Source organism: Urocitellus parryii, chromosome 10 (assembly GCF_045843805.1).
Source record: "Urocitellus parryii isolate mUroPar1 chromosome 10, mUroPar1.hap1, whole genome shotgun sequence".
NCBI lineage: Eukaryota > Metazoa > Chordata > Mammalia > Rodentia > Sciuridae > Urocitellus > Urocitellus parryii.
In genome coordinates, this window is record NC_135540.1 from 43,652,301 (window position 1) to 43,678,255 (window position 25,955).

A 25,955-nucleotide genomic window follows, 5' to 3' on the forward strand; every position below is an offset into this window, starting at 1 on the left:
TGGGTAGGAAAAACAAGTGAGGAATTAGATGTTTCCAAATTATTTTTTTAAGTGGGGAAAAGAACTTGTATGTTGCTGGTTTTGGTATATTAGTAAATGAACATATGCTTAAACATGACCTTTGAAAAGGGAAGACTAAATGATTACATTTTGCCCAGAGGTGCAAATGCATATCCAGAGATTATCAGATACTTGTTTATGAATATTTCCTTTCTATTTGAACATTATTTTCTTTGTCTTCTGTCACATAAGCACTATTTCTTCTCAGTAGTCAATAGTCTACAGTGACTCCTACCTTTTCAGCCTTCCTTGAAACACTGATTGAGAACTATCCAAACACATGTATCCCAAATTACAGTTCCTAAGACCCCCCCAAAAATCATTTTACTTTTGAAAAATATTGATGATGACAAACACTGGGGAAAATATACATATATTCAGAGTGACTTCAAATCATCGACCTCAGAAAAAGCAAATTATTCAATCAAGTAAAAGACAAAAAGAAAAAAATGGCCAAAAAAAGCATTTCGAGTAATAAAAATTAAACAGGATATAAAGAATAAACTCTGACATAGCTATTCCATGTCGATATATGAATATAAAACTGTGACTCCAGCCATAGTATACATCCACAAGAAATTAATTTAAAAAAAACTATGGGAAAATGGCAGAAAGATCAATAGAGGGAAGGGAGTAGTGATGGGGAGAGAAGGGGAAGGAGAGGTACTGAGGACTGAATTAGAGCAACAGATATTCCATGCATCGTAAAATTATGCCGAAATGGATTCTACTGTCATGTGTAACAAAAAGAACCATTAAAAAAGATGTTGTATGCAACAAAACAAAAACAAACCCCACATTTTACTGTTATTTACTATTAGAATAACTAAATAAGTTACAAGTCTGTTGAAAAACCGAGCCTTTAGCTGAATTACAAATTTCTAGCTCTATTCTGATTGCCAGAGAAATGACACCTTTTTGAAAATAATAAAGGAAGGTATAAACAAAGAGACAGTCAGAATGTAAGTTGAAATGAAATGCTCTGATCTTATGATGAGGGAGCATTACTATTTGTTCAGTGTTTATTATGTTGCAAAAAACTCATTTGTGAGAAAGGCCTTATTATTCTATATTATAAAAATGAGTAAGAATCACAAAGTATATGCAATTTATCCATTGACTGGTACTCATATGAATAAAATTCCAAAACAAGATTTGGCTTAATTTTTTAATGTTATCTACCACACCAAGTTTCATAACCAAAAAAACATAAAATGTATGGTTAAGCACATAAACACACTTAAAATGACCAAATTGTTATGAATAAAGTTGACTACCTATTGCTAACCTTTAAAATTTTACAATCCCAGATACCTGACATTCACTATAAAGATATTTTAATCAGATACCTATCATAATGATCTAGTGGTTCAAGAGAATGAAGTAGAACCCAAATATATGTAAAAATATCTAAAAGTATGTAAAAATGTTACTTGTGATTTGATTGGAGTTATATGTAGGTAAAAATCTGTATATTTAAATAATGGTGTTGGGCAACTGATCACACATTTGGAAAAATACAAAATTATATGCAAGCATCTCAACATTTAAATACATACATTTGTATTGAGAGTTTAAAATGTAAATTAGTGAAATACAGATTCAATGTAAGTCCCATTAAAATTCCAATAATGTTCTTCACAGAACAAGAAAAAGCAATTATAAAATTCATTTGGAAAACTAAGACACCCTGAATAGCCAAAACAATCTTTATCAAGAAAAGCAAGCATGGGGCATCGAAATAACAGACCTCAAAATGTACTACAAAGCTATGATAACAAAACTAGCATGGTACTGGCATAAAACAGGCATGAAGAACAATGGAATAGACTACAAGATTCAGAGACAAACCCACATAAGTACAACTATCTGATACTATACAAAGATGTCCAAAATATATGTTGGAAAAAAGATAGGATTTTTAACAAATGGCCCTGGAAAAAAAATGGAAGTCCACATATAGTAGAATGAAATTTAATGCCTACCTCTCAGTTGCAGAAAACAACTCAAAATGGATCAAAAACCTAGAAATTAGAGCAAAAAATCTGCACCAACTAGAAGAAAATATGATCCCCACACTGCAACATGTTGGCTCAGGAACTAACTTCTGTAACAAGACTCAAGTGCAAGAAGTAAAATGAAAAATCAATAAGTGAAATGGCTTCAAATTAAAAAGTTTCTTTAAAGCAAAGGGAACAAGCATAAAGAGAGAGACAAAAGAATTGGAGAAAATCTTTGCCACCTTAGATTCTTTAGATTGGGAATTAATATCCAGGATATACAGGAACTCAAAAACTTAACATTAAAAAAATAACACAATAAATGGGCAAAGGAACTAAACAGACACTTCTCAAAAGAAGAAATACAATACAATCAGTTAACAAATACATGAAAACATGGTCAACATCTCTAGCAATTAGAGAAATACAAAATAAAACTACACTGAGATTTTATCTCACTCCATTTAGAATGGCAATTATCAAAAATACGAGTAACAATAAATGCTGACAAAAATGTGGTGAAAAAGATACACTCATACATTGCTGGTGGGACTATAAATTCATGCAACCACTTTTGTAAGCAGTATGGAGATTCCTCAAAAAACTAGAAATGGAACTTCCATAGGACCTAGCTATCCCAATTCTTGCTTTATATCCAAAGGATTTTAAATCAGCATACTACAGTGACACAGCCACATCAATGTGTACAGTATCACAATTCACAATAGACAAGCTATGGAGCAAATGTAGGTGCCCTTCCACAGATGAATTGATAAAGAAAATGTGGTATATGTACACAATGGAGTATTACTGAGCCATAAAGAAGAATGATTTTACTGTATTTGTCAGCAAATGGATGGATCTGGAGACTTATCATGCTAAGTGAAATAAATAAATCCCCCCAAACCAAAGTTTGAATGTTTTCTCTAATATGAAAAATTTAATCCAAAATAGGTCTGTGTTGGATTAAAAAAAATAGAAGAAGGGAAGAGGAATGATGTACAGAAAGAAGACAGTGGAATAAATCAGACCTAACTTTCCTATTTACATATATGATTTCATCACAGTGAATCTCACCATCATGTACATCCACAAGACACTAATTAAAAAAGAATAATAAATAAATAGCAGAAAGATAAATAAGTAGAATAAAGGGGAAGGAAACGGAAGGTTGGAGGAACAGGGAAGTACTGGGGACTGAAATTAAATATATAATTAAAAATTAAAAATATAATTAAAGCAAATTGTATCCCATGATTTTATAATTATGTCAAAATAAATCCTATTGTCATGTATAACTAAAATAAATGAAAATGTTATAACAGAAAAAAATGTGCTACCAAAAATAGTAAAATAAACAAAATAAGCAAGATTTAAATGAAATATAAAAGTATTTTCATAATTTGGGAGTAGAAAAGATCTTCTTATTCCAAGAGCTGGTGATTGAAAAAAAAATTAAACTAATCTCATTGTATCCAAAGTTTGAAGTTTGCAAGGGACAAATATAGACTTGGAAAAAAACATTGATAATATATTGAACAGAAAACATGTTCTTACTTCTCTTGAAAATGATTCCTAAATTTTTAAGAAAAGTATATTAAAAAAAGAGCTAAGGATATGTTTATGGAATTTAGAGAAAAAGAAACATGAAAGTCCTATAAACTTTTGAATAGGACTTGTGAATTCCCATTTATTCTCCCTAGCAGGATATGTTTCAGAAGCACAAGCCACAAGTGGAACACAGATTCTTACATTGAGTAGTCCACCTTGCCTTGGGTTTAATGCTCTGTGACCATTGTATTAGAATTTTATAATTTTAGTTTTGAATTTGGATTCTGCATGTGAACTCTAATGTGACAGTGATGCATGCACCCAGAACTTGGAGCCTGGGCTCAGTTGAGTTCTGCCTCATATTGCCTCTTTCTGCCATCTACCTAGGGTGAGACCTTCCCTTCCTTTCTTGGAGCAGAGATCAGCTTGTGTGGGCAGGGAAGGCCCCTGTTTTGCTGTTACCCTCTTTGGGGCAGAGGACCTACACATGTATGCTGAAAAATGGTGCCCTAGGTGATCTCTGGGGTAGGGGACAAAGAAGTGTTCACCTCCTTGGCTGACTACATTGCTGCACATCCAACCATCTACTTGGAAGGGCTCTCTTGCCCACCTGCATCCAGGTACCAGTTGTATCCACTTATGAAGGTTTTGGGTCCTTGGATGTTACCCATCTGCCACAGGTTACAGTGCAGGTGGAAAGGGGAGACTGTTTCTGTGTAGTGACCAGGGCCTTATCTTTTCTGTTTTACTGGGGCCACCAAATCATGTAGCCAACTGTATTAGCCAGGGTTCCCTAAAGAAATGGATTATCATAGAATTTGGAGGGAAATGGATGGCATTAGAGCAGATTATGCTAAGTGAAGCTAGCCAAGCCCTAAAAAACAAATGACAAATGTCTTCTTTGATATAAGGAGAGTAACTAAGAACAGAGTAGGGAAGAAGAGCATGAGAAGAAGACTAACATTAAACAGGGATGAGAGGTGGGAGGAAAGGGAGAGAGAAGGGAAATTGCATGGAAATGGAAGGAGACCCTCAGGGTTATACAAAATTACATACAAGAGGAAGTGAGGGGAAAGGGAGAAATAATACAAGGGGGAGGAATGAATTACAGTAGAGGGGGTAGAGAGAGAAGAGGGGAGGGGAGGGAAGGGGAGGGGGCATAGTAGAGGATAGGAAAGGCAGCAGAATACAACAGACACGAGTATGTCAATATGTAAATCAATGGAAGTGTAACTGATGTGATTCTGCAATCTGTATACAGGGTAAAAATGGGAGTTCATAACCCACTTGAATCAAAGTGTGAAATATGATATACCAAGAACTATGTAATGTTTTGAACAACCAATAAAAAAAAGAAAAAACAACAACAACAAAAAGAAATGGATTATAGAATGCATATGTATACAATTAAAAGAGGGGATTTACAAGATTAGTTTAAGAGTATTAAAAATCCCACAATGGTTGCCTGTAGGTTGGAAAGCCAAGAAAACCAGCAGGGTTTGTTTTTTTTTTTTTTTTACATTTTTTAAAATTTTTTATAAAAAGCTGGAATTTTTAGAACTAGAGGGGAAAATAATGCAGCCTCAATTCAAGACTGACAGTCTGGAAGATCTGTCCAAAGTCCCTGGTGTGAATTTGAGTTCAAAGCCTTAATAATCTAGAGACCAATGACTCTGGGCAAAGATTCCCTATTTTCCTGTGTTTAGATCTAGCCCTTGATATTGTTCACTGATACCAACCTCCCAGTCCTACCTTTTAATTCTGGAACAATATTTCAGAATCTTGCCAGAGAATAGCTATTTCAGGCAGGTGCAGAAAAAATAATATTCTTCATCATAGAGTCAGGAGAAATAAAATATCCTTATAAATTCATCTCTGAGTTCAAAAGTATAATGTTTCTTACACTTGTTTAATATCTTTTTCTGCATTGTTTAGTGTTTTGCTAAATATGGAGATAAGAACACCAGTTACACCACCCATTATAATCAGAGCAAGCATGTCTTACATTGAAAATGTTATACAAATAAAGCCTGTTGCTGTTGTAATTATATATAACTTGAGGACATTGAAATGAATATACTGCATCTATCTCCTCCATCCTACTCTGAGCTTAGCACAACGCTTGTCTCATGACTAATTTTAAATAAATGCTTAAATTTGGTTGCTGTTGTAAATTTTGTCATCATCTTTAATAAAAGCACACTCTGAAGGCAGAGCCGTGTTTTATTACCCACCTTGCCTATTGCTCTTGCCTTATACCCAATCACAAACCAGGTGTAAAATAATATAAAATTTGAAAGCATGGGAACAAAGACAGTGTGGACATCCTCAGATGCTGATGCAGAAAAAATTGAGCATATTCAGAGCCATAAGAATTCAGTGGGATGTCCCAACTACATGTCATGCCATCCATGAAAAGGTTAGTAACCCCAAATTCCTTATATCAGGTGCAATCTTTAGTAACGTTTTCAAAGAAAGCAAAGCTATGCACAGAAATAATGTTTATATAGACACTGATTCTCTATGCATATCCAGTCTTACTTGAAACAGGAGTTGGGGAGTGGGTTTATAATCTGCCTTGTTGATGTTTATCTATTGCTTTGGTTTTGAGCTAGTATCCTCTGACATGGTGTTGAGCTAGTATCCTCTGATTTGTGGATCTGTTAAAACACTTCTTTCCATTAGATGTGTAAATCATGCTTCTGCATTCTGTTCTATTAAGCTCTGACTCACCATGCTTATTCACTTACCCTCAATCCTTCTTCCTCTTTTCTCCATTAGGTATTAACTGGAACCTGCTTTCTAATTCTGAGCAACTTAAGGGTGTAGTTAATCTTCTTATGAGCTAAATGTAAAATGACAAAATATGTGGTATCATCCTTTTAGCACTCCATTTATTCCAGCATAATTTCTGAAGTAAGAAAAAAAATTCCACAGTGCATTTAATTAATGTACAACTACAAGTGGGTTAGATTAAGTGCAGACACAACTCTCCCCACAGGAAAAAAAATCTAAAGATGTTATCAAACTATTTTTAAGACAGAGAAAAGAGTTCTATGAATTTCCCCCACCCTTCCAGGTGTTCTCAAATATGGACTGGTGCATAGTTTTTAAAAGTTAAGAATGAAACTCAATTATTTCATCATTCTACACTTTCTCCCCCCAATTCTCTCACATTTGTCAAGATTCCACTCCCCTTTTCCTTGCTAAGTTCGTTTTTGTCTCCTTTGTTTATTGCATAATCTCAGAAAATACAATTTTGTCTAATTTTATTCACAGCGTGTTTTTCAAATAAAGAAGTCTCTTGGAAAATTTTTGTAAAATTTTGTTGCTATACAAGGTATATATTCATACACTAAGTATTGGGCATTTTATTGATATACTAAGCCACTGTTTCCTAGCTTGAATTTAGAGCTTGATTATTTTCCCAAGATACTAAACATCATAGCACTGCTAATGGATTTACAAATTTTTTAGTATTTGCTTAATTGTAGTTATAATCATTGTCCTATTTGAAAAGATGTTTGCTACTTTAGTCAAATTTGAATTATTTAGGATTATATATAGGTACTCATCTCCAGTGAGTATACATTTGGATCTAATTTGCATTCTATTTATGCTGTTATAAAAAGAAGAGCAAATAAGGAAAAACTAGATTTTAAAAAAATTTATATGTATCATTTAAACACTTAGATTCATTTAAAGGAAATATAATACTTGTGATTTTTAGTATATTTATATTTAGTGAAACTCTTAAGTTAGTGAAAGAGTTAACATATATGGTGAAATCTCTAATATTCTGAAAATAATTTCTCTAGTATGATTCTATAAAAAACAATGCTAAGGTTATAATTTAAAACTTCTTATATTATCAGAAGTACCATAAACATAAAAGGTCATGATACCAAGAATTCAAATTATATTTAAGGAACATTAGCCTTTGTGAAAATATATAATTATGCAAAAACTATCTGAATAGAACCTTGAACTAAAGGTTTTCATTCAGAAGTTAAATGATAGTGTTCTTGCCTAGATTTTCTATAAAGCTTAGGGATTTTTATAAAATAACATTATGTCAAAATAATATTCATGTTGATAATGGGAATAAAATAACAAAATTAAAAATGGAAGAGTTATAAAGTATCAACCTAAATATCATGTAGAATGAGTCCTAAGGGCTTTCTGTGATCTAAAGAAATTTCCTGCACCCTTATCTTGTGTATGTTCTCATGTCAGCTCTAAGTCTTTCATTTACTTTTTTAAAAAGCTATGGAAGAAAAGCTTATTTCTTTTCTTTCTGCATTCTAGTGGACTATTTTTCATTTCCCAGTGAAAAATGCTGAAAATATTCAAAATATCAAATACTTAATTTAAGAGGTAATTTGAATGAGCTATTCTGTAGCTTACTAGTTGCAAACTCTAGTTTGAAAAAAAAATTCTGATTCTATGTTCAAAAGTTTCTTGAGCACATTTTTTACCTAATTAAGTAATTTTATATAGTTCTGATTATCAGTCAAATAAACATGTCACTCTTATTTATTGACCATCCATAAAGTACAAGAAAAGTGTGAGAATCCCCTGATATGTAGAAAGCTACTTGAAGTTAAAAAGCCTTAGGAGTTTCTTTGTGTCCTTGACAGGAGTCTACTAAAATCAGATTATTCAATAGAAGTGAATATGCTGTGTCACTGCGTTTTAAACTAATAGGGATAGAAAGAAGAAGAGGTAATGGAAAGAAATGATTCAGAAAAACACCTCTACAGGAAAAGGTCTGTGTCAAGGAGCTTTGGCAGGGAACCAAGAGGAAATCTACAAGGGCTTGTTGATTCAAGGCTTTCCAGATTCAGAAGTTGATGTTAATTCGTGTATTCATTCAGTCAACAACGACTTATTGAATACCTACTTTGTGATAGGAGCTCTGCCCTCATGCCCTCTATTCCCCACTCAGCCTCCTCCTGAGCCCCACCATCCATTGTCTTGTGTAATTTTCACCTAGACAAATGCATTCTGACAATCTTATTGCATTTATTGCGCTCAGATACAACATGTCTGTTTTTGCTTCTATTAGTTGTAGGAGATATATTTGATATTAAAGAAAGGAAAGGTCTATATGTTTAAATATCCATCTGAAGGAACATAGATAGCATTGTCAAAAGGAGAATCAGATAAGAAGAAAATAACTCCACACATGCATGTGCACACACATACACACACACACACAAATCTCTGAAGGTTTTTCGTTGTCGATATTCACAGTTATATTGTATCATTATTTAGACTGGAGAATGCCAGTTTTTCTAGTAATCCATTGTGTTCAATTTTGTATTGGATTCCAGTAGGAATGAAAATTCCATCATTTTCCATTTTTGCTATCTGTGGAGTTAAAAGTGATTACAATACAACATGAGTTCCCCTCCAAAAATTCATTTTTTTCACCATGCTTTTATTATGCTTTGTATTTTGTTATGCATCTGCTAGATCTGTTAAATGTGTCATTTATGTTAGAGATATCAAAGAAGCCAACCCAAGAATAAATTAGCTTAAAAATCAGGATTGATTACTAATAAAATACTTGTCTCTAAAGTATACTGAGATTTTTGCAGCATGTTTGCTATATGTATTACATGTAACTGTTAAGAGTGATGATCTAGTACTATATAATTTTCTTAAAGGGAAAAATGTGTATAAAGGCTGAATATTAACGAACTATTGGAACACAAAAAGTTAAAACTACATGTATCCCTTCTAAAACCTTGCTATGCTATAATTGAATGCATGTAAAAGTTAGCATTGGTGAATCTGGGATATAATTGAAAAGATATGAATCAGAAATACAATAACAATGCACTGTCATCGTGCAACATTTGCAATGTGTCTTAGACAAAGCTTTGTTTTTTAGACAAACTATTTCATTTGATCTTTATAAAATATTTTGTTATTAGTTTCATTTTATGTATAAGAAAACTTCAATTTTCAAGATCCAACGTTGTTATCCAGCCAGTAAATTGTAGATTCAGGATAAAATGTACTTGTGTCTGATCTGGAGTCTTCTTTCTTTCTTAATCACTTTATTCCATTCTACTAAGTTTATTTAACAAATTCAAATCTAGAAGATGGAAAATGTAATTTACAAGCAACAAGACCCCTGTGTCTATAATAATTATCAATTATTGAAAAATGATATCATAGGATCTTTAGTTGGATGACTCTTTCCAAAGCTCATGAGACCAAGCATCTCAGCAGAGAAGAGAGATCTGTATCTACCCTGCAGATCAGGAAGGGAGAGGTATACTAGTCAGAACATTTTCTGAGTAGAAGCAACTGCTGACTGTATTTAGTGTTTTGGAGAAACACAGAGTTCAACCAGATGTTGTCAATCAATAGAATGGGTTTTACACTGGTTCTGATGTCTATTATGATGAAACATTAGTTTATCATTGGAGTGTGTGAATATTTAACCTAAATTCCAGTTAAAATTGAAAATTATATTCTAGTCTGGGGAACATTTTGGTTAATTTTTGTAAAAGACTAGTAATATTCCCATTGTGCTACTTGTATTCTATTTTTTAAAAAATGTTAAATCAGTATGAGAGCATTTTAATCTATTATTATTTGTTATTTGCCAACTATTTTTCAAAGTCAGCTCCAGCTATTTCCCATTGTAGTTATATTGTCTCTTTTGTCTTAAAACTTAAGAATGCATTATGGTGGTCTGTTCAGAACATCTCCCTCTATGAAATAGTAGGTTTTAATAGTAATATTTAAATAATACCTTTCTGATAAAAGTTCTTCTTTTTAATCATATCCAAAGGAAATTATGCCAATGCATTAAAAAGATTTTCTCAACAAAAATAATTCTTTTTAAAGAAATTCTTGGAAAAGCTTTAGCCAGTATCTTCTTTCTTAATTTTTTATTGGAGTAACTTTATTGTATCATTATCTTTCTACCTTTCTTTCATGCATATTCATTTCAGATTATCTCTAACTGTATCAGTGACATAATAAGTGAACAAGTGAATATGAATATTCATATACACATATTTAAGAGTTTGAATGGAGCTTCTGGAGTCAGAATGTCTGTATCAAATCTTGGCTCCATTTATTCAAATGGGTGACCTTGGGCATGTTCCTTCGTAACTCTGGACACCAATTCACTCTTCTGTGAAACAGAGATTTTTCAGAATGTATCTCCTGGAGTGACCAAGAGAAATGAACAAAGTAGTATGGAAATATTAGAATTGTACCTGCTGAAAAAAGAATCATGTATAAGCGTTAATACTAATAGTTGCATTATTATTGCTGCTATTAGATCCCTACTATTCAGATTTTACACAAATTAAGTTATTGTAAGAGCCAATTTTCAAGTGTTACAACTTAAATAAATTAAAGTGTATTTGTTAAGCAAATACTATATTGTGCATAACAGTGAATTTAATCCAAGGACAGTAATAAAAATGTTATGTTTGCCAACCATTAAGGAATTGATACAAATGTTATAAGGTAGAGACGCAGTTTTACATTATTTTTTGATGTTTGGCCATTTTGTTTCAGCACTATTTCATTTATCTAGTTCAAAATCCTATTTATTTGGCCCTAAATAACCAAAATAATTTTAAGAAAAAAAAATCTGGAATCATCACACTGACTAGATACCAAAACCTACTACAAAGTTATTAAAAAAAAAAAGAAAGAAAGAAAAAAAAACACTATTGGCACAAAAACAAAGATCCCCAAAATATATCCATCTGTCCACTGATCTTTTACAATGGTGACAAGAAGACACCACAGTGGGAAAAGGAATGTCTCTTCAGGAAACAGATGAAAGTGGGGGACATGCTAAGTAAAATAGGCTAGGCACAAAAGGAGAAATACTGCATGACATCACTTACATGTGGAATCTAAAGAAAACAAACTGATAGAAATAGTAGAATGGTGAGCTGGTGTGTGGATGAGAGATGCTGGAGAAAAGACAAAATTTAAGTAAGATGGAGGAATCGCTTCTAGAGGTCTATTGTATAAATTTGGTGATTACACTTAATGATAATGCACTAAATTCTTAAACAATTGCTATGAATGTATATTTTAAGTGTTCTTACCACAAAAGGTTTTAAGTATGTGAAGTGATGGATATGTTAATTAGCTTGATTTATTCATTCCACCACGTATCCATATATCAAAACGAATTGTACCCCATAAGTGTTTACAATAAAAAGACATATAAATATCCTATTCATCTGATTTCAATTGCTTGATATACTGTAATCCCTTGAATCTCTTCCAAAAATTTATTAGTTGGTCTCAGGTAGTATTTGTCATTTAAAATAGAAAATATATAAGTAAATAGAGCAATATAACTAAATGCAATTCTCCCTCAAAATCATTTTTGTGATTCCATTTGGATCTGCAAATACATTATCTTTCAGAGAGCTGACATATATATTCCATAAACTTATTTCATATGAGCAACGATGCATGATCTTATCATGTATTTAGATAACATTTTATGACCTTTTGAGTTTGAATAGATTGTTTCTCAGAGGCCTCTCTTATCAGTTTTATTTTTAAATTTTAAAGTTTGTATGTTGACTGTTTAGTTAGCTTTGTGTCAATGTAACAAAATCCTGGATACAAACAACTTACAGTAAAGAAAGATTTATTTTGGCTAATGGTGGTTTCAGAGGTTTCAGTCCATAGTCACTTTAATCTGTCCTTTGGGCCTACAAAGCACAGTACGTGGCATGAGTGCCTGACAGAGGAGATGTGTTCACCTCATGGACGCTGAAAGGCAAAAGAGACGAAGGGTCAGGGTCCTTTCACGGGAACACTCCCAGTGACCCAACTTTCTTCACTAGAACCCACCTCCAACAGGTTCCATAACTTCCCAATAGCTCCAGAGGCAGGTGAACAAGCCTTTAACATATGGACCTCTGGGGACACTTGGAATCCAAACTATAGCATAGACTTATTATTGGGAGGTCTTTCCCTTCTCTTTCTCTAGGAAAGATGGTAATACTATTACTACTAGGGAAGAGGCACTGTGTGCATAAAATATACTGCTAAACATTGATATATGGAGGAAAACAATACTGAGATTTTAATAGCTGGTCCAATTTTACAGAAACACTAGTTGATTCAAACATAATGCTTACATTGGGGCTGGGGATGTTGATCAGTTGGTAGAATGCATGCCTTGCATGCACAAGGCCCTGGTTCAATCCCCAGTACCACACACGCACACACACACACAAAAAAAAAAAAAAGAGAGAGAGAGAGAAAGAAAAAGAAAAAAAAAAAACAAATATAATGCTTATTTTTACTATCACATAGCAGAATTGTGTTTAACTCATTCACCAAATCAAACATTGAACTTATGTCATTTGATCAGATTAAATGAAGCCGGTTGGTACAGTTGGTATTTTTAAACATCACTTTTTTCTTCAATCAAATTATTAAATATGACCTTGTCTTTTAGTTTTAGAGAGGGGGAAGGTAATTGGGATTGAACCCAGGTCCTTGCAGGATAGACAAGTGCTCTACCATTGAATATACACCGTGCATGCCCCATTCTTTTCATTATTACTTTTTTCATTTGAGAAAGCAGTGGCTCACTAAATTGTCCAGGCACATTTTTTAAAAACTTTCTCCCTTCCCTCCCTTTGTTCCTTTGTTCATTCTTTTCTCTTTCTCTTTCTCTCTCTCTCTCTTTCCCTCCCTCCCTCTCTTTCTTTTTCTTCCCTGCAGATCTGGGAATTGAACCCCAGGACCTCACATTGCTGGGCAAGTGCTCTGCCATTAATATACACACACAATCCCATATATAACCCTACCTAAAGACAGGGAAATAGGAAAATTTCTTCTCAAGCATTTTGTGCTTTAGATTTCTCATAACAATACCTTCTCCTAATTATACTTTATTTTCACAATTTTCTGAGATGACTTCTGATTAATTACATAAATACACAGTGGTTAGTACCCTGTACTAAAGCTTAACTGTGTCCCAGCAGATCATAGAAGTAAATAAACCAGACATGGTTTATGACTTCATAAATCTGAGTCTATGGTAGAAAACAGTACTCTTTGTAAAATGCTAGTGAAACTGCCTCTATACACTAGAGGGGCCTTGTGGATTAACAACGTGTTCTTGTCTAATCAACTGATAATAATATATTTATCATCAGTTACCAAGTATCATCGGGTACAAGAATTGAACTCAGGGGCACTCAACCACTGAGCCATATCCCCAGCCCTTTTTAGTATTTTATTTAGAGACAGGGTCTTACTGAGCTGCTTAGTGCCTTGCTGTTGCTGAGGTTGGCTTTGAACTCTTAATCCTCCTGCCTCAGCCTCCTGAGCTTCTAGGATAATATTTAATAAAAATGAAACTACCACTCAATAATAAGAATAAGCTAATTTGGTCACTTTGAAAAAAGTCTCTGCCTGTGAAGCCATGTTCATTTGTTTGATCATCAAGATTATTTTATTTTACTCTTTTTCATGATTAATCTAAATACTTAAAAGTAGGCAGTTCTTAGAAGGAGAATTGCAGCAGAGATGAGGGATGTTTTAACACCTATACCAATTTCTGGAAGATGTTTTTGATGTTACCAATAGTGTTACCTTTATGAACAGAGGGAATCACTTCTTCAAATACAAATGTTTTGTTTGAAATGTTTTACCTTGAGACATTTGGTTAGAGTATATGCATTGTTAGTATTTTCCTATGGTATTATCATATTATATCTATTGCACGTAAACCGAAGAAAAATTTTATCTCCTAACAACTTAGCCATAAGCAATCCACCTAGATAGGAAGAGGATGAAAATCTCAAACTCTGCTTTTCTAACCATATATTTTATTAAGAAACTAAATATTTTAACAACATAAAGTCAGTAGTTTGTTGTAATAAATAAATTCAAATTTTTCAGGCAATGATTGATTTTATGGGGTAAAATTTATACAACAAATCAAATATCTCTAGAATAACTATTATCTTTGTTTAGATATGACATAACAGTAAAAGTGTTGTACTACAGAAAAGTTTATTTTCAAAATTTGACATGAAAAAAACAGACACTGGCAAAAATGACCATAAGGTAAACATTTTAAGGATAACAGCACATAACTTTAGAAAGATAATATAGAATCAAAGATTTCATTGGAGATTTTATACCCAGTATTACATATAAGATAGCTCATTTTAATCTGTTACCCTGCTAGGGTTTGTATTTTCTCTCCTGCTCAAATCTCTTGTGATTTCCACCATCTGTTTTTAAAAGAGCAATATACCTGTCTAGCCTCCAGCTATTTTGCCTGTGACTCCAGCAATCAGATGAAACATTCAATAACTTGACAGAAATAGCAGCTCTTTCTGTTGCACATCCCCCTCCCCCTCTGCACAAGCAGCATCTTAGCTTCCTAAATGTGAGAACAGTAAGCCTGTTTTCTTAGGCTTTGTCATGTCAACCTAACAGTATTTTACTGAAATGATTTTGAATTAATAGGTGGTTCAGGTCCAGGCAGCTGACAGGATATACCTTTTGATTCTTAGTGCTAGGCAAAGAGGTTGGCTTAGTTTGTAGGATATAAATTAAGCTAAAGACATTAGGATTTGAATTACATAAAAATATGTGGATAATTCTAGGGGCAGTAAGCACTTACAACAAAAAGAATATCTAGAACATTCTAATCCTATTTAAATTCCCTTTTAAATAAGAAACAAATAGGCTTTTTATTCACAATGTAAATTTTAATTCTACTTTGATTACATTAACTTACTATGAGAAAGAATTCAAACCAATTCTATAAATTATGTTTTTTTTTTAATTTGAAGAAGCATTCATCATTATAGAAATTTGGGTAAGCAAAAAAAAATGTGGGAAGCAAGGTATGATGGGAAGAAAATTAAGTTGACCTTCAACATTTCTTGACCTTCTTAAATTCTTTTCCCTTTTTGTATGGGTAGAGCCATTGAATATGATGACATAATTTCTGTGATTATCGCATGAACACTTCAAAAGCAGGGCATTTCACCAGCTATAAATAAAAGTGTAAATCAGAAAGAACAGAAGCATGAGAAAAATTGCACAATGGTGGCTGGCTGTGAAGAATGCAGAGAACCTGACATAGCCTTGAGAAGTTGGAAGCAATGTCTGGCTGACATCAAGGAAACAAGAACTCCAGTTATATAACACAAGGGACTGGAAACTACCAACTCCCAAAATGAATCCTCCTCCCTAGCTCCTCCAGGTGAGAATGCAGCTTGGTAAACATTTGGATTTTACCTCTGTTAGACTCTATACAGAGCTTCTACTTCACTGTGCCCAGATTACATTTAAAATAGTTGCTTAATATTTGGGCCTTGGCACAGATAGTTTATATAATGGTTTCTCTGATATTGCACACTTAGATCACTCAGGGTGTATGTGTTTCTAGTTAAGAGTGTAGTCTCTGAAGGCAAATTGCTTAAATTTGTGTTTTAACCACATTACACTCTTGCTATGTAAGTCTGGAAAATCACTTTGAGTTTCCTTTTGCTTCAGTTTCCATAAATACAAAGCAGCTTTAACAGTAGCATTTATAATGTGTCTTGTGTGGATTAAGTGAGTTAACACATAAAAAATACTTAGAGGAATTCCTAATATATGGAAAAGCCTTTAAAAAATGTTACCCTTTTATATTGTATCTCATATTCTTGTTTTTTAACAATTATTATGACAAATAATTGCATTAGAATTATAATGGCAAATAAGGGGAGTGAATCAAATCATTGTACATGGTATGAGCAAAACTTTCACACTGTAATTGAAGGACAATGAAAATAGTTAAAATCTTTTAGTGATAATGGGAGGAAAAAAATTGTGAAAATGGCAAGTGGTATTCTGCCTGCAAACTTAAAACTTGGATAGTATTTGAGCTTAAGCTTCATCCAAATTGAAACTTACTTAGTATAGAATTTCTTAATTCCATGGCTTGAACAACTTCTTAACTCATTTGCCTCTTCTGAATTATTTGAAATTATCATAAGCCATTAGGAAAAAAGAGAAATATATATCTAAAAATGTAAAAAAAAAAGTGCTACATATGCTGCTATAAAATTATAAGTCCCTATAGAGTGCCAACTGCAGATAAAAACATGAGTTTCCTAAGGACTAAAAAGAGCACTTACTGTCTCAGCACACCAGATAACTAGACCAGTATTCTCAACCTGGAATTCTATGAAAGTGTAGATTTTCACTCAGTAGATCTGGGCTGAGACCCACACATTTGTAAAAGGCCACAAGTAAGGCACACACTGTTGCTCACAGATCACACTTTGAAGACAAGAAGTCAGAGCATCATTATAAGTGACCAGAACTAGAGGGTCACGTGGTCAGTTTGGTTTTTGTAAGAGTTTGTCCAAATTTCTTGGAAGGAGAAAACAAACATTCAAAGTATGTGTTAGTAAGTACAATTTCTAATAACCCCAAGACACTACGACTTTTATATTCAATTTCAATCATAGCATAGAGTAGTTTCAAAACCAACATGAAGACCTTGCTCATCACATCAAAATTCAATTCTTTTACCTAGCTGGTAACTTCAACATCACTTGTGGAGTGTAGGTAGGCTACCTGGAGAATGTCTTTGTCATAAATGTATGAATTGGTAAATTTAGTATCCATGGGCACTCAAAATACAACATTGACTCAGAGCCTGTGGTAACTCTTGGGCCACAGCCAATTATACTGGGGAACCTGCTATAGAGGCATATTTTCACTGGCTTTGCTTTTAAACCTACTTTATTTACAGCATAAATTGAAATTACTAGGCAGTAATAAGCTTTATCTTTTTAATTTCCCTTTTTTTAAGTTCCCGTCATGATTTTGCTCTCTAAAAGCTTTTCCTTTTTGTTTGATTAATTAAGCAAATTTATACACCCATTTACAAGGCATTTCCCCAAGTGTTACTGGAAAAACTAAACATACATTTTATACTGCACGTAAAGAAGGCTTGAATTATAAAGGATCCATCTAAATGATACATAAAATTTCCCCTCTACAATTAATATGCACACAAAGAAAACTGTAGCTCACAGGTTAGCCCTGAATTAAAGTGCTTTCACCGGATCCATCATTTTCCTAGCACCAATCTCTGTCTCACTCTTTGCTCTTAGATAATTAAACAGAGCTCCTATTAGGGTTAATTTCATTAAATGAACTAAGTATTTTCACTTTGTCTCTAATCTGGTGACAACTTATATAAGGGAATGAAAAGTGAGGTAAATTTAGTTTGCTGCAGTTTAACTTTATGAACAAAGAGAACACCACAGCAGTGTATTACCAGAATCTGCTTCCTTTTTTTTTTTTCATATTTAGATGCTCCTAATCTGAGTAAGGAAAGCATTTAAGATGAATGGTTTAATGTTCTTTCTTTTTTAAAGGACAGAATGGAATGATGAGACAATGTTTAAGAGGTGATTCTTCATTTTCAGTCCTAAAAGAGAAAACAAGCCGCTGCAAAAGGGCTTTGAAAGAAAGAAAGCAACAAGGATGTTATCATAGGAACTGGCAACAGACATAGGAATCAGAAACTCATGTAGAGTCAACAACTGTCCCCTTTGTTCGTGGCAACAACTTTAAGAAGATCTCTTGCTGCTTCACACTGCTACAAAGCTAATACAGTCAGAAAAAGCCAGCAGCAACCTGCTTCTCTAAAATCTGTAGTTTTGCCCAAAAGAATTGAACTAGAGCTTAGTTTTTTTTTTTTTTTAAGTTTCACTTTCTACACTGTTTTTATAGACAGAAGTCATGGAAATGGCCATGGGTGTCGTGTCAGGACCCCCCATGTACATGAATTTGGAGCAGCCAAAGAAGTCCTATATGAACTGATTGCCTTGCAGTACACTGAGATGTAGGTTTGAAATGCCTGACCTACACAATTTTCATAGAAAAATATCTGTCACTTCCAAACTTGCAGCCTTAAGTGATTTTGAATATTAAGAAGAAATAGCTAAGATGCTCTGGAAATAGAGTAACATGACCTGGCACAGTCTGCCTGAAGCCTGACCTGCCTGGGTGTTCCATTTCCCACTGCGTTCACTGTTATTCTTCACGATTACCACCACCTGTACCACAGTACCTGACCGTGTCCACTTTACCCAGGTGTGCTCTCTGGGTTTTCTTCTACTAGAGACCCAACTAAAAAATAAACATCTCTTTACAAAGTGCAGATATACTTTATGAGAAGGAAAGTGTTTTCAGAGCGATTTAGTTCATTCAGGTGCCAATTCCCTATCAAAAGAGAAAGGTCAGGCTCAGAAGGTGAGAGTTCAGCTTAACAGAGAAACTATTAAAAAATCAGGCATTTTGGAATGGAATAAGTATTTGAGTACCAAGTAGTTTTGGAGAAGGCAAAGCATGGAAGATTTTCCAAAACAATTATTTTCCTATTTCAAAACAGAACTTAAAACTTATACTCGAGCCAGGGAGAGTACCACTACTCTTTCCTACCCCCTTCCACAATTTCTTCCTAACTCTGTCTCTTTCCTTCTCTGAAACTCTTTTTTTCCATGTCTTTACCTTCATTCCCCTCCTCTTCAAATTTTTTTCCACCCTGCACCTTTTCTCTCCTCCCTTTCCTCTGCCTAATTCTTCTCCCCATTGATACCCCAGACTAACTCCTAAATTTATACTTCTAGTTACTGTGGGTTCAGTAGTCTTGGTAAACATCTAACCACTGAGTGAAGTGCTTGTATGGAAAGCGTTTCTATGTGCGTACCATCAGCCCAGATATGCACCTGTCGAACTCTGATGCTTCTCAAGGCACAGAGGAACTCTCTGGGCCCTTCCTTCTGCTACTGCACTCACCTAAAGAGCAAGAGTCAGGATTTGCTGGAATCCTGTGGAGCGTTTGCTGCTTCCCCTTAAAGAACAACAACAACAACAAAATTCAAATACACAATCAGGGAGTGTATATCTATTTAATAAATAAAAATAAACTACTGGAAGCTTATAGACTCAGATCCCTTTTTCCTTCAAAGATTTTGTAGGAAATGAATCAAAAATATTTTCATAGAAAGATACCCTGATTGCAACTTCATTTCTGTTCCCCACCTTGAACATTCTATAAATAATCACAGCTCTCAGAGGTCAGGTAAGTGAGGACCCCTGAAGCTTAAGCTTCTTTAGCTTCATGGAAAATCTACCTCTGTTAATCTCATCTACATCCTTTCAGAATAAACTTGTGAAACTTGTGGGTTTTTTCTCCTTTTTTAAAGCTAACAAAAACTGTATGTCTTCATTATATACAATATGATGTTTGTTCTGGCATATGTATACATTGAAAAATGCCTAAATGTGATTAATTCTTATTCTTTATCTCATATACTTAATCATTTGTTTGTGGTGAGGACATTTAAAGTGATTCTTTTAGAAAATCTCAATAATTTATTTTTATTGACTATGGTTTCTGTGTTGTACAATAGATCTCTCAAACTTTTTCCTCATAACTAAAATTTTATGTCCTTTGACAAATATTTCCCCAACATCCTCCCCTCATATTTTACAGAATTAAAAAATAGACATTTTGCAGACATAGGTTCTTTAGGTCAAAACATAATGTTAAAACTTAAATAACAAAAGTATTGTTTATTGCTCTATTGATTGTTAAGAAAATTCTCTATTTGTATGCAGTAATGAAAAAAAATATAATTACTATGTAATTTTAGTGCTTTGCTATTATTTAAATACTGCCCATTCTATTTTCTCTAGATGGTTTTTTATATTTATCTATTGTAATTATAATAATCTCTTTTCAATTAATAAGGTAATTGTGATATGATGCATATTAACAAGTAAATGCAAATCCAATCCAGTTGTGTTCCTTGATTTTTTTTTAAAGTGGTTGAGAATTTGGAGGATGAACTGAACTATACATTTCCTTCAAAACCTTTCCAACAACTCAAAACTACTTTAGTGATTTGAAAAAGAAAGCCTTTAATACCATGTATCACATTTATTATTTTAGTGGCAAGTTTTCACACTTCATCATTGAACCAAGAATTCTGTCATCTTGTGAAAAGATAGCAAAATTGCCTACACTGGTGAGATTTGTAAATTGGAGCCGAGTGTGAAGGTAACATGATGAGAAAAGCACATTAACCCACCTAGAGTTCAATAGGAGATTAACACTCCAGCCAGGATGTGTGTGAAAGGTTGCTAACACAACTGAAGATTCAAAATTTAAGACAAGGAGGTTTATATTACTGAGTTACATACTAAGAACAATTTTTGAAAAATGAGAATCATATCTCTGTATTTAAGGTAATTCTAAATACACTTCAAAATAAAACAGAATTTATCCTAAATTAGATTCATTAATCTACTCAAAGAACCCAATATTTTTATGCCTTTTCCATAAAAAAAAGGATATTAGGGGTGTTTAAGGTGAAACACAAGAAGCTTGCTGAACAATGGAAGAGGGAGAAAGCCATGAAGGCAACCATAGCTCTCAGTCTATGGCTCCCAATATGTACCTCCATGCCTGAGGACTCATGGAGCATTCAGCTGCAGAAAAGCTTTACCAAAGTAGCTTAGGTACAAGTTATCTATGACTCCAACTGTGGGTTCTTCATTCAGCTGGCACTGTTTCCTTTTCATTGGAAATAAAACAATGTAAATACTTGTACACTTCTTAAAAAAAAAAAAAACCTGTATTTTTGGTAACAGTTCTAAATTCACAGCAAAACTTAGCAGTAGGTATAGAGATTTCTTAAGTACTTCCTGATTCACACATGCTTATCTTTCCTATTATCAATATCCCCAACCAGAGTGGGGCATTGGTTATAACTGGTGAACCTACATAGACACAGCATTATCACCTAAGTTCATACTTTACATTGGGGTTTACTCTTTTTACAGTAAAAATTTATTTGGACCTGTACCTACCAGTATGAGTAGTTTCACTGTCCTAAAGATTCTCTGTGCTTTACCTATTGATCTCTCCCTTCCTTCTAACCCCTGGGACCACTGATTTGACTATCTTCATAGTTTTAGCTTTCCAGAATATCATATACGAAATCCTACTTCATGTAATCTTTTCAGAGTGGCTTCTTTATTAGTTATGTCCATTTAAGTTCCTTACACATCTTTTCATCTTGAAAGCTTATTTCTTTTTAGTCCTAAGCCACATTCTGTTATCTAGATGTAACACAGTTTATTTATCCATTTACAATCTGAAGGACATCTTGATTACTTCCATGTTTTGACAATTATGAATAAAGCTGCTACAAACATCTGTTTTCAATTCCTTTTAGTATATATTAAGGAGTGTGGTTGTCAGATATTATGGTAAGTCTATGCTTGATTTTGTGAGAAACTGTTAGACTGTCTTCCAGTGTGGTTGTACCACTTTGCCAGGATTTAGTGGTACTATTTTTTTTTTTTAATTTTGACCATTCTTATAAGCATGCAATGGTATTTCATGGTTACTTTAATTTGCCTTTTCACAATGACATATAATGGAGAATATCATTTCACCTGAATATCTGGCATTCCTATGTCTTCTCTGGTAATGTTTCTGTTTAGAGGTTTGGGGCATTTTTTTAATTGGCTTGTTTTCTTGTTCAGTCTTTAGAGTTCTTTTTGTATTTTGAAAAGTGGTCCTTTATCAGCTATGTCTTTTGAAAATGATTTCTTCCAGTCTGTGATTCTATTTTTATTTTGCTCACATCATTAATTATAGACAATACGTTTTTAAGTTAAATGAAGTCTAGCATATAAATTTTGTCTTGCATGGATCATGCCTTTGGTGTCTATTCAAAAAGGTCATTGCCATACTCAAAGTCATCTAGGTTTCTTCTGTGTTATCTTCACAGATGTCATAGTGTTGCATTTTACATTTAGGTCTATGATTCATTTTGAGTTACTTGTTATGAAGTATATAAAGTCTATGTCTGAATTCACTTTGCTGCATGTGAGTATCCATTTCATCTAGCACCATTTCTTGGAAAAAATTATATTTGATCCATTACATTGCTTTTTCTCCTTTCTGGAAGATAAGTTGATTAAATGTGTGTACATCTATATCTGAGATCTCTATTTTTCCCATAGAACTATTTGTTTATTCTTCTAGTACTGTGCTGTCTTGATTATTGTTATCCACAGACTTGAAGTCTGGTAGTGCAAATCCTCTAACTTTGTTCTTCCCCTTCAGTATTGGGTTGACTATTCTGGGTCCTTTTTTTCTCTTCATACTTTGATATCAGATTGCTTATGTCCACAAAATACTTTCTTAGTTTTGATTAGGATTTCATTGAATCTGTAGATCAAGTTAAATAAAGCTGATAAATTGGCATTATTGAATGTTCTTATCTATGAAAATAGAGTGTCTTGGTTTTTTTAATCATTTTTTCATCATCTTTGTGCATTTCCTCACATATGGATCTTTCACATATTTTGCTAGATTTATACCCATCTCTTTTTCTTGAATATTGATGTAAATAGTATTGTGTTTTTAATATCAAATTACACTTATTCATTGTAGGTATATAGGAAAGTTGTTGATAAAGCTTATAACCTCAAGCTTATTAAGCTCTTAATAAGAAGATTTTAGGTCAATTCTTTCAAATATCCCACATAGGCAAAAATGTCATCTGCAAACAAAGATAAATTTATTTCTTCCTTCTCAATAGGTATGACTTTTCTCTCCTTTTCTTCTCTTATTGCATTAGCTAGTGCTTCCACAATATAGAAAAACAAGTAGATAGAGGTTCTTATTTATTTATTTAGTGGAAAAGCTCCAGAATTTCTTTCCATTGATATTATATAAATTACAGGATTTCTGTTGATATTCTTTACCAAGTTGAGAAATTTCCCCTCTATTCTTATTCCTAAATTACTGGGATTTTGTTTGTTTGTTTCTTTATCTTTTGTTTTTAGGTTTTGTAAAATGCTTTTTCTGCATGTACTGATAAGAGGATGGATTTTTCTTTTTTGTTAATTGATGTAATAAATTAAAATAATTGAATTTTGAATGTTGAATTAGTTTTGCATACCTGGCATAAATCCCACTTGGTCATGGTGTATAGCTCTTTTTATACATTTTTTAGTTTGATTTGCTAATTTGCTAATATTATGTTGAATATTTGAACTATTGGACTGTGGGTTGTATTTTCTCTCATGGCTTTGTCTGATTTTCATAATAGCTTAGTGTTGCAACCATTGAATGAGTTGAGAAGAATTGTGTCCTTCTTTTATGTGACCTCCAAGCCTTGTTCCATCAATTCTGTCTTACTATCTTTAATAAGTAGTAGATGATACTTTTTAAGTGTTTACTATGTGTTAGACCCTATCTTAAAGGTTTATATTTAATTTCCTCAATTTTTATTTAGTTTTCCTGATATATGTTTGTTTGAAGTGTTGCTTTTACCCCTATTTTTGGATGTAGAAAGTGACCCACCTCTTCCTTTCTCCCCCTCTTCCTCCTCCTTCCCTCCTCCTCCTCCTCCTTCTCCTCCTCCTTATTCTTCTTCTTCTTCATCTTCTTTTTCACTTCTCCTCCTCCTTCTTCTTCCTCCTCATCTTCTTCTCCCCCTCCTCCTCCTCATTCCTTTTTGGTTCTTTTTACTTGTACATGACAACAGCATCCATTTTGATATAATTATACAAGCATAGAATATATCTTCTTCTAGTTAGGATACCATGGTGGGATTCACTGTGTTGTTTTTATTGTCTTTCTTAATCCCATCCCGGACCTTCCTTCCATTCCCCATTGTCTAATCTACTGAACTTCTATTCTTCCCCTCACCCATTCCCTTATTATGAGTTAGTTTCTATATACCAGAGAAAACAATTAACCTTTTGGGGACTGGCTTATTTCACTTAGCATGATAGTCCAGATCCATCCAGTTGATGATAAATGTCATAAAGTCATTCTTTATGGCTAAGACATAGTCTCATATAACACATTTTCTTTATCCATTAATTTGTTGAAGGGCATTTAGGTTGGTTCCATAGCTTAGCTATTGTGAATTAAACGGCTGTGAATATTGATGTGGCTGCATCACTGTAGTATGCTGATTTTTAATCTTTTGGATATATAACAAGGAATGAGGTAACTGGGTTAAATGGTGGTTCCATTCCATGTTTTCTAAAGAAAATCCATACTTCTTTCCAGAGTGGTTCTACCAATTTTCAGTCCCACCAGCAATGTATAAGTGTAGCTTTTTCCCCACATACTTGCCAACATTTATTGTTACTTGTATTATTGAAATTAAGGTGTTGGTGAGGGGTGGAACAAATTCCATTGGTGGAACAAATGTTGGAGGTTCCAATCAAAACTCACTTAATTTGTTGTCACAGTTCAGTTCTACAGAGTAATGAGGTCTGAGGGTTTGAGTTTCTTATTAACACATCTTTCAATCGTGACTAATCAGTGGTATATTATGTGAAAACTGATCTCTGAATAATACTATGTGACTATTATTATTATCATCATTAATCTAATACTTATTGAGCATTTTGTGTATGCCAAGCATATATTTAAATACATTGTATATTTTAATTCATTTAATTATCACATAAATCCCATAAGTAGTATAATTTCGTGGATGTTATAGGCAATAGAGCAAACTTAACAATACTATATTCATTAAATAAATTACTTATTCTCTCACATTTATAAATGTGAGAGGAAGGGTTGTGATAAAGTTAGCAGTGTATAGGCTTCCAAAAGAAATTTGGAAGCATACACTCCATTCTTTATCCAATTCCACTAAACTTTGCAACATTAATAAAATCAGGACAGTCATTAGTACTCATAAATACTAGCCTGATCCCCGGTATTTTACTATAGCAATCTTGGGGAAGATTATTGATTCATGAGTAGAGATATGCTGTAATAAAATAAATGAGATAAAATAAAGGTGAAATAAGAGTAGCAATAATGAGACTATTTTGGGAGCATAACTGAATCTTCTGTTTATTCAGAAGGAGACTGACATGTTCCCTGGGCCCTTCCACTGAACAAGTTACTAAAGATAGGATCTGACTGTAGTCTAGTCATTTTCTATCAGCATTTCCTAATCTTATGTTCAGCTATCATCACATTCATTATTGAAAAAGATGCCAAGACACTAGAATATCCTCATTTGTGGCCAAAAGCTAGATACAAGAGGAAATGGGCTGCAGAAATCACTTACTTTGATTACTGAAGAAAGGGGAATGGGTTTTGCAATAATTTGTCAACCACCTCAAGGATATGAATATCACATGTGCTAATATGAATTGTCTAACTTGGATAATCAAGTGGATATGGTACAGACTCTAGGGAAGCTACCATGGGCATAACCTTTCTAAGCTTCAGTG